At 37.1% G+C, this 10,429-nt stretch overlaps 1 non-coding gene across 1 annotated transcript; it reads right to left on the bottom strand.

Annotated features, from left to right (window-relative positions):
• Positions 1–200: 200 nt before the first annotated feature.
• Positions 201–305, bottom strand: LOC144241768 (U6 spliceosomal RNA). Its single transcript, XR_013338191.1, has one exon. It is a non-coding gene; the product is annotated as a U6 spliceosomal RNA (small nuclear RNA).
• Between the last annotated feature and the right edge of the window lie 10,124 nt (positions 306–10,429).

The raw sequence follows: 10,429 nt of genomic DNA, 5'->3' as shown, positions 1-10,429 counted from the left end.
AGATTATAAGAGAATATTACAAAAAATTATATGCCAACAAATTGGACAACATACAAGAAATGGATAAATTCCTAGAGACATGTAACCTTCTGAAACTGAATCAAGATGAAATAAAAAATTTGAACAGACTGATTACTAGCAATGAAAGGGAACCAGTAACCAAAACACTTCCAACAAATAATAGTTCAGGACCAGATGGCTTCACTGGTGAATTCCACCAAACATTTACCTGTCATCCTTGTCTAGGGGCCGTGCTAATCTTTGTATCATTCCAATTTTGGTATATGTGCTGCTGAAACAATCACTTACCAAACATTTAGAGAGTTAATACCTATCCTTCTCAAACTGTTCCAACAAAAATAGAAGACAAAGGAAAGCTTCCAAATTCATTCTATTAGGCCACCAGTACTTACCCTGGTAGCAAAACCAGATAAAGACACTACAAAACAAAACAAAACAGAAAGCCCAATAGGCCAATATATCTTATGAACATAGTTGCAAAAACCCTCAACAAAATATTAGCAAACTGAATTCAACAATACATTTAAAAAATTGGGGTGCCTGAATGGCTCAGTGTCCAACTCTTGATTTTGGCTCAGGTCATGATCTCATGGTTTGTGAGTTCTAGCTCCATGTCAGGCTCTGCACTGACAGCACAGAGCCTGCTTGGGATTCTCTGCCTTTCCCTCTCTTTGCCTTCCCTCNAAAAAAAAAAGATTCTCTCCCTCTCTCCCCCCCGCCCCTCCCCTACTTGTGTGTGCACTCTCTCTCTCTTCCTCTCTCTCTCTCTCACACACAAAAAAAATCATTCACCATGACCAAGTAGGATTAATTCCAGGGATCCAAGAGTGGTTCAATATTTAAAATCAATTAGTGAGATACATTACATTAACAAGAGAAAAGATAAAAACCATATGATTATCTCAATAAAAACGCAGAAAAATCCTTTGACAAAGTACAAAATCTATTCATGATAAAAACTCTCAACAAAGTAGGGTTAGAGGGAACACATCTCAATATAATAAAGGTCATATATGCAAAATCCACATCTAAGATCACACTCAGTGGTGAAAAACTGAGAGCTTTTCCTTTAATATCAAGAAAGACAAGGATGTCCACTCTCAGAACTATTTTCAACATAATGCTGGAAGTTCTAGCCACAGCAATCAGATAAAAAACAAGCATACAAAGTAGTAAGTTAGAAGTAAAACTTCCACTATTTGCAGATGATTGATACCATATACAGAAAACCCTAAAGACTCTGCCAAAAAATTACTAGAAATGATAAATGAATTCAGTAAAGTCACAGGATACCAAATTAATATATAGAAATCTGTTGCATTTCTACACAATAATGAAGTAATTAAAGATATTAGAAGACAATCCCATTTACAATTGCACCAAAAACAAAAAAAAAAGTTGATGCTAAGTTTATAGACAATAATAAAAGGGTAAATAAAATGAAGTAATGTACTTTTCCTGTTTGTAAGGAAGATAGCACTATTGAAGATTTGGGTAAAAATTTTATAGAACTATATTTAGATATATATGTAAAATCTATAGACACATATACACATACATGTATGTATATACATGTATATATGCACATGCATGATGTGTATACATGTATATATGTGTATATATTACATATATGTATACATAATGAAAAGATACACAATTAATAATTTCCAAATGAGGAAAACATGGTGGGGGGGGATATAGAAAATCCTTTCAATCTAGCAAAAGACCAGAACCAAAGAAGCAAATGTAAATAATGGTAAATAGAACACATAAAAATGGTACTAAATCCAGAGGCCGTTAATCACATAAATGTAAATTAGGATTAAACCAACATATTGAATGGCAAACAGAATCAGATACTCTAAAATATACAACCAGTTCCATGTTGCTTATAAGAGATATGTCCAGAGTAAGATGACACAGAAGATTTAAAATAAAGGGATAAAATATAGTAGGCAGATTTCTGCTCCTGGAAATGGTAGAGAAGCTTTTATTGACTAAGTCTTGTATATCAATTATAAACTCTGGGCAACATATTGAAAAATAGCTATTTGAAGGCACAGGAGAATGACCAAGAGGGGCCAGAAACTGAGGGGAATTAACATTTTTGGGAATCACACTGGGTGAGATTTGTGTTTATAAAGCTTTTTGCCTGAGGACACTCTCACATCCTCTTGAGTGCAAAAATGCTAGAACTCAAGCTGAAAAGTGCAGTCTTACTGGCCTGAGGAGTCAATGGGCTGGGTTTAGAGAGGCCCAAGCAACTTTGAAGTTAGGGAGGAGGATAATCAAAAAAAAGAAAGAGTCACAACATATAGTGTTAAGTCTGTAATAAACCTCACCCCAATTTTCATCTGACTCCTTTAGCTGTGCTCCTGCAGGAGAGACTCCGAGGGGGCAGGTGAGAAACGACAGATGGGAGGCTGAAAACTGTGACAGAGATTTCAGCTGCTGCCCACTGCAAAAGAGGCGGAGCTGGAAATGTGGGTCTAGATAGATTAAGTGCCTTCTAAAACAAAAATGAACAATCTTCAAAAGCAGACACCACAATGATTTTCCCCAGTTTCCTGTATACAATAAAACATTACCACACAGAAACATGTGGATGTTCACAGCAGCTTTGTTCTGCAAGCTGGAAACAACCCAATGTCCACCACTAGGGAAATGGATAAATTGAGGACCATTCTCACAACGGAATACTACTCAGACATGAAAAGGAACAAACCACTGATACACAACAGCATGGATGTTTCTCACAGACCTACTGATTGAGGCAGGGAAACAGGAGTGTATGTTGTATGATTCCCTGTATGTGATGTCCTAGAAAAGGCAAAGCTATCTATTGTGAAAACAATCAGAAAGAGGATTGTCTCTTGTGAGACTGTTGGGAGAAAGACATGAGGGAACTTGCTGCTCCAATGGAAAAATCTGTATCTTGAAGGATGGTGGCTGTCAAGGACCATAAGGGTTTGACGTTTTACTGTACTTGCAAGATAGCAAGTTAGCCTACCAGTCTCGTGGAGGCTGGCAGAAGACACAAAACTCCTGGGTCAGAGACAAAGAACTTTATTATCCACAGCACAATAAGCAGTTTGTGCAGATTTGCATTGGTTCCTCTTGTTCCCTAAGCCTTAACAGTTAACACAGAGGGGCGCAGATAGATGCTGTGTATACAGTAAACTTGTGTCACAACTGAAGGTCTTCAAGCTTCAGGAACCTAAATCTTTTATAAAGGGCAGTAATTGTGCCTGCTCTTCACTCTGGAAGAAGACAGTACCTTTATTATACTGGACAGTAAACAAACTTGCCTTTTGCTCTGGAAGGAGACACTATCTTCCAAGACTGTTCATGATAAAAACATTCCTGAAAATAGAGTGCCTCTGCTTGCAAGACACACAGAAACGGTCTCAAACAGTGAGCTGCAAGAGTATAAATGCATTTGTCAAAATTTATTGAATCTTAATACCTATTATTTACACACTGCATTATAATTACCTCAAAAATAAAACAGAACAACAAAACCCCCCATAAAACACAAAGAATTAGGCGTGGACAAATTAAGGGGGACAGTAATAGGGGAATTCTTTTGTTTTGGTGAATCCTTTGAAAGAGATAGGTATAGGAGCCAGCCTGCTTTGCCCAAGTGATAGCTGACCTCATAGTTTTAAACTAAATCTGAATTAGACTAATTTACATAAGGGCATGGAAGCTATCTTTTTTCTTCTCACCATCTCTTGGCACTCAGTACACAGGTGCTCAATGGAGTTGTTAAACTTGTACAACCAAGGTAAAAAGGAACCAATGCTTTGAGCACAAAGCCACTGAGTCATCGTTTCTTTACCTTGCCATCTTATTCCTTTCTCTCTTGCTTTCTGCACTTCCTCTCATCTCAGTTATACTTTTCTCTCCACCCCACGCTTTCAAGAGGCCATGCAATGGAATAAAATTATCTCCCCATTACATGCTCTATTTTTATGACAAAGACTTTATACTTCATTCTTAAACAGAGAACAGCGCTTGAATTACACAGTGTGTGAACTTAAGTGAAGGCATGGAGTCATACTTCCTGAGTGTGAATATCAGCTCCATTATTTACTTGCTGTGTGTCCTGGCAGAGTCATTTAACCTCACTTCCACAGAATTGTTAGGACTGCTAAATGGGAAAATGTCTTAGAGTGCCTAGGGCAGTGGTGACTTAGCAAGAGTTCAATGAATATTACTATTATTTTAAAATACCACCAAGATTTGTATGTGGACTGTGATTTAGCCACTAATACATTTATTAAAAAAAAAACAGGAACATAAAATTGAAATTAAATCTTTAAAAGTCAGCCTAGTAAGTAAGGTCTCCATTTGAAAAGATGGCATCTAAATAATTACTAGGATCTTTATAGAAAATATAGATTTGTTTATGGAATCTTTGTAGTAAGGGACATACATAGGACCCTTTATGTTGTAATCCAAATAAACATTTTGTGACTATTATGTATAAAGTTCATAGCTGGATTGAAAGTTACAAAAATAAACAGGTTTTGCTGACAAAAAGTTTTCAATTTTGTACGGGATATAGTATACTTTTTAGATTTTTAAAAATTGTACACGTTCACCAAGGAAAAATGGACAAAAGTGAAAAGCAAACACACACACACACACACAAACTCAGTCTTCTTTACAAACTCAGTCTAGCTTAAAATTTTACAAACCACACTATATACAATTTTGCCTTCGCTAAATAGTTAGCATTATTCCCATGCTATCTCATGGTTTTGGAAGGATTTGTTGTTGTTGCATAATATCCAATTGGTGTGTGGTAGTTTCTGCATTCTTTGTCACAGCTGTTGACAGTTAGTGTACAGGTTAAGAACATGGGTTTCAATGAAGACTGTATCCAAAGGCCAGCTTTCCGCTTTGCTGGCTCTGTGATCTTGGGCAAGTTACTTCATCTCTCTCAAAGCACCTTAGATTCCTTTCGATAAAACAAGAACAACTGTACTTACTTCATACGTTTTGAGAGGAATGCAAAGTAATTCACCTAACGCCTGGCAAATACTAAGGGCTCAATAAATTTACCTCTTTATCTAAGAAGCAGTTTTAGACATTTTGCTTCCCTCAACAATATCCATCCATACTTTCTCCATTATATAGCAATCATGTAGTTAGAGGGGAGGGTTAGACACGGATTCACTTACATACATCAGGCTAATCCCACTCCTCCAGCTAGTGATTGTTTCAAGTAAACCAAATATAATCAGAACTGTCCACAGCATTTGCACAATCACAAGAATGGGTAAGTAATCAACTTGCAGATCTCATTATGGTCCTATGAAAATAAGTGTTACAGGGCATCTGGGTGGCTCAGTTGGTTAAGCATTTGACTTTGGCTCAGGTCATGATCTCACGGTTCGTGGGTTCAAGCACTGCGTTGGGCTTTGTGCTGACAGCTAGCTCAGAGCCTGGAGCCTACTTTAGATTCTGTATCTCCCTCTCTCTGACCCTCCCCTGCTCACGCTCTCTCTCTCTCTCTTTTTTTCTCTCTCTCTCAGAAATAAATACAAAAAAACATTAAAAATAGAAAAAAAAGAAGTGTTACAGTAATAATTCTTCTTCATGTAAACTGCTCTTTCATCAAAGGACAAACTCTACTAGGCAATGGTGAATGGTTCTTCAAACATATTATCTGCACTTTCTAATATTTTATTTAGATTTATTTACATCCATATTCATTGGTAAATTAAAAATATATGGATTTTATCTTCATTGCCTTTTAAGTTTTGCTGTTAGGGTAATGTTATTTATGCAAAATCAGTATGTATACTCACCTTCTGGCTGCATGGAAAAACTTAAAAACCAAAGGAATAAAGTGCTTCTGAAGTCTGGAAGAATTGATAAAGTGATGAGGGCTCATTTAAGGATCTAAAATGCACTGATAACTACCTGAATTTTTTCTTTAGTTATTGACCTGGTCAGGTTTTCTCATTCTTGATTGGATACGTACTTAACATTTCATAACAAATGCTTAAATTAAAATACATAATTGAGGGTGGCACTTATTTTTAAGTTTCCTGTTTTTTTTCATTATCTTATTTCTGATTTTGAATATTTTAAAAATGCTTTTGCCAGGTTCCCTTTTTACTTTTCTACTTTTTTCTTTCTTTTTTTAATTCTTATTTAATTTTGAGACTGCAAGTTGGGCAGGGGTAGGGGCACAGATGATCAGTGCTGACAGCAGCGAACCCAATGCGGGGCTTGAACCTATGAACCACAAAATCACGACCTGAGCTGAAGTCAGACACTCAATCGAGAGAGCCACCCAGGCGCCCTTTTTCTAATTCATTTCTAATTAGTCTTTACTTTATTGTTACTTTTTCTAGTGTTGTATGTTTTATTCATCCATTTCACCTCTCTCTGCAACCATGGCTATCAATATGCCCTTTAGCACAGCTTTAAACATATCATCCCTTGACACAAAAACAGACACGTAGACCAATGGAATAGAATGGAGAACTCAGAACTGGACCCACAAATGTATGGCCAATTAATTTTTGACAAAGCAGGAAAGAGTATCCAATGGAAAAAAGACAGCCTCTTTAACAGATGGTGCTGGGAGAATTGGACAGCAACGTGCAAAAGAGTGAAACTAGACCACTTTCTTACACCATACACAAAAATAAACTCAAAGTGGATGAAGGACCTGAATGTGAGACAGGAAACCATCAAAACCCTAGAGGAGAAAGCAGGAAACAACCTCCTTGACCTCAACCACAGCAATTTCTTACTTGACACATCCCTAAAGGCAGGGGAATCAAGAGCAAAAATGAACTATTGGGACCTCATCAAGATAAAAAGCTTCTGCACGGCAAAGGAAACAATCCATAAAATAGGCAACCAATGGAATGGGATAGTTGCAAATGACATATCAGATAAAGGGCTAGTATCCGAAATCTATAAGGAAGTCACCAAACTCCATACCCAAAAAACAAATCATCTAATGAAGGAATGGTCAGAAGACATGAACAGACACTTCTCCAAAGGGGACATCCAGATGGCTAACAGACACATGAAACGATGCTCAGCGTCCCTCATCATTATCAGGGAAATACAAATCAAAACCACACTGAGATACCATCTCACGCCAGTCAGAGTGGCTAAAATGAACAAATCAGAGGACTCTAGATGCTGGCGAGGATGTGGGGAAACGGGCACCCTCCTCCACTGTTGGCGGGAATGTAAACTGGTGCAGCCCCTCTGGAAAACAGTGTGGAGGTTCCTCAGGAAACTAACAATAGAACTCCCCTAGGACCCAGCAATAGCACTGCTAGGAATTTACCCAAGGGATATAGGAGTGCTGATGCATAGGGGCACATGAACCCCAATGTTCATAGCAGCACTCTCAACAATAGTCCAAACATGGAAAGAGCCTAAATCTCCACCAACTGATGAATGGCTCAAGAAGATGTGGTTCATCTATCCAATGGAATACTACATGGCAATGAGAAAGACTGAAATCTGGCCATTTGTAGCAACATGGATGCACCTTGAGGGTGTTATGCTGAGGGAAATAAGTCAGGCAGAGAAGGACAGATACCATATGTTTCTACTTACACGTGGAACAGGAAACTTAAGAGAGGACCATGGGGGGGAAGGAGGGGGGCAAACTATGAGAGACTTTTGAATGTGGAGAACAAACTGAGGGCTGATGGAGATGGGAAGGAGGGTGATGGGCATGGAGGAGGGCACTTGTTGGGATGAGCATTGGTGTTACATGGAAACCAACTTGACAATACACTATGAAAGAAAAAAAAAAGGGAAAAAAAACCATCCTTTTTTGCCATTGTTTTGCTCTATTTTATTGCATTTTTTCTTGACAAAATAACTATTTAGAAGAGGCCCTTCAAATTATTTTCCAGGTGATTGTGCTTTTTATTCTCTGGTTTTATTGCCTTGTGATCAAAGAACACAGCCTGTACAATTTCTGCCCTATAAAATAAACTTCAAGGGAATTATCAGGCTGCAAGGATTGCTTTCAGCTTTCACAGACCGCTCAGATGCTGACGTAATGTCCAGCAGATGGGCACCAAATGCTGAGCCATTTTATTCCTCCAGGAATGAAGGAGGCCCAGAGGGTCCGGGTTTAGAATAGAAGGTATGTGATTTCTTTGCAATTTGTCTTTAGAATAAAGAGGCTAAACACATTTAGAACAAGTTTGATGGTTTTCGTTTTGTTATGAATCCTGCTCTAAATATTATAAATTAGCTGACATGCAGAAGTTAAGGGATGTTTCTGGGTCACTTATGCTGCCTGTTATTCAGTATTGCTGATAGATTTGTAAACTATTCCATTTGAGAAATAATTATATCCTCTTTTTCTATATAGTTTTGCTTGATTATTTTTTTCCACTTCTATCTCCCTTCTATTTGATTTATGACAGTTCACAGAACATGTGTTAAGGTGCTCCCCACAATTTCTACACTGTTTTTAAAGGCTTCTGTATTTCTGCATTTTAATCCTGTATTATCCTGCATATAAACTCCATGGTTTGTTGTCTTCACTACTAATTGTAATTTTAGGAGTGAATATGCTACTTCTACTTGTTCTCTGAAACACTTCATGTTATGTGTATGTGGCAGAATTTGACTTAAAGTGCTCTGGAAGAAGCAAAGAATTTCATTCTGTTTTTAGAATGTAAACATTTTTGGTCTTAAGTGCTATTCTGTATCTTCGACTTTTGTCAAATAAGCAATTCCATTTTTTCCCCCAAGAATTTGGACAGGAGACATTCTGTTAATAATTTTATTATTAATCACCTTAACAGATTTTTGGAACTCTTAAACTTACATTTAATTTTCAAAACAAAAGTTGTTTTTCACAAAAGTTTGGATTTTATTCATTTCATCTCCTAAAAAACTGATCTCTTCTTGTTTCTTTATTAACTTAATCTGGGGTTAATAAGCCCCATTTAAATTTTTTGAGAATAATCATTTAATAAATAATATATTTTAAATATAATTATCTGCATTATCCTAGTAGTTTTACTGATTCTAATACTAACCAACTTTCTTCTCTCATTCTTTTATTCTTAATTTTGGTTCATCTTGGTAGTGATTATATTCAAGTAATTCTATAAAGGGCAAATAAGTAGGGCATTGCAGATCACAGAATGACTTTTGGTTACCTCCACTTGAGGATGGCTGGAGAAATCCTGTAACTACAAAACTCTGTTCCATTCCAGCTGGCATTTAATGTATAAACAGGATCTTCATTTAGACTTGAGCCTTTTTTTTTTTTTTAAGATCAAGATTTCTCCTATTAAAACTATGGTTTAATTTGTTTTGTTGTTTTCTTTGGGAACAACTTATTCAAATGATAAATCTTTGTAATCAGCCTTTTAAATCTGTACTTTTTTTCCTCACTAAACTCATCTGAAGGTGCTTTTTATCTTCTATCCTGGTGCTTTAGTTTTACCATCACACCTTTAAGCTGCAGAATCCCTTAAAGGAAAGCTTATTAAGCACAATAAAGAACATTGAAGGCAGCTCTGATCTGGCTGATAAAGTGATGGGGAACCCCCCTCCATCTTTCCTTTGTTGGCTCATGGGAACCCACAGGGTTCTGAAAACCAGTGTGATATTCACTGTTCTTCATTTAAGGTTAGATTTTCTTTAGCACTGACTATTTACTGTTTTGTTTTTTTTTTATGTTTATTTTGAGAGAGAGAGAATTCCAAGTAGGCTCTGTGCAATCAGTGCAGAGCCTGAGGTGGGGCTCGAACTCATGAACGGATGGCCCTAGCTGAAATCAAGAGTTGGACACTCAACCAATTGAATCCCCAGGAACCCCTTATTTACTGCTTCTGACATAAATTTTTATAGCTTCCCCCTTTCTTTACCCTCTCTTAATCTTCTACCCTCATCATCATAATGCTCTGTTGCACCCGGGTGGGTGCTGAAGCAAATATTTTCTAGTATTTCTTGGTATACATACACTGGAAAAACAAAGAAATCCTTTCCTTCTAAATGCGTCAGGATATTGCTCTTCTCTCATACTGCAGAAGTGTCTGCCCCATTAGCCTCATGCTGATCTTGCTTTAATTCATTTAAGAAACAAAAACTAACTGAAGCAGAAGATAAATTTTGAAAATGCGTAAGCCATTAAGAGTGCAGCTCAAAAAGTTATCACAAAGTTATCACTATGCTGGTAAAGAAAGACCTTACCAGCACACCATAAATTTCCTCTCTGACCCCTCCCCACTCCATTCTGCCTAAAAGTACATTTTGCTTGTTTTTGAACTGTTTTATAGTGGGAATCATAGCACATTTTTGTTGGCTTGTTTTTTATATTATCATATTTATAAAATTCATCCAAATTATTGGGGAACCTGGGTGGCTCAGTCGGTTAAGCATCTGACTT

The sequence above is a fragment of the Crocuta crocuta genome, unplaced genomic scaffold (genome assembly GCF_008692635.1).
Source record: "Crocuta crocuta isolate KB4526 unplaced genomic scaffold, BGI_CrCroc_1.0 scaffold17, whole genome shotgun sequence".
Classification (NCBI taxonomy): domain Eukaryota; kingdom Metazoa; phylum Chordata; class Mammalia; order Carnivora; family Hyaenidae; genus Crocuta; species Crocuta crocuta.
Note: the sequence above shows the minus strand (reverse complement) of the source record. Positions and strands in the feature narration are given on the sequence as shown.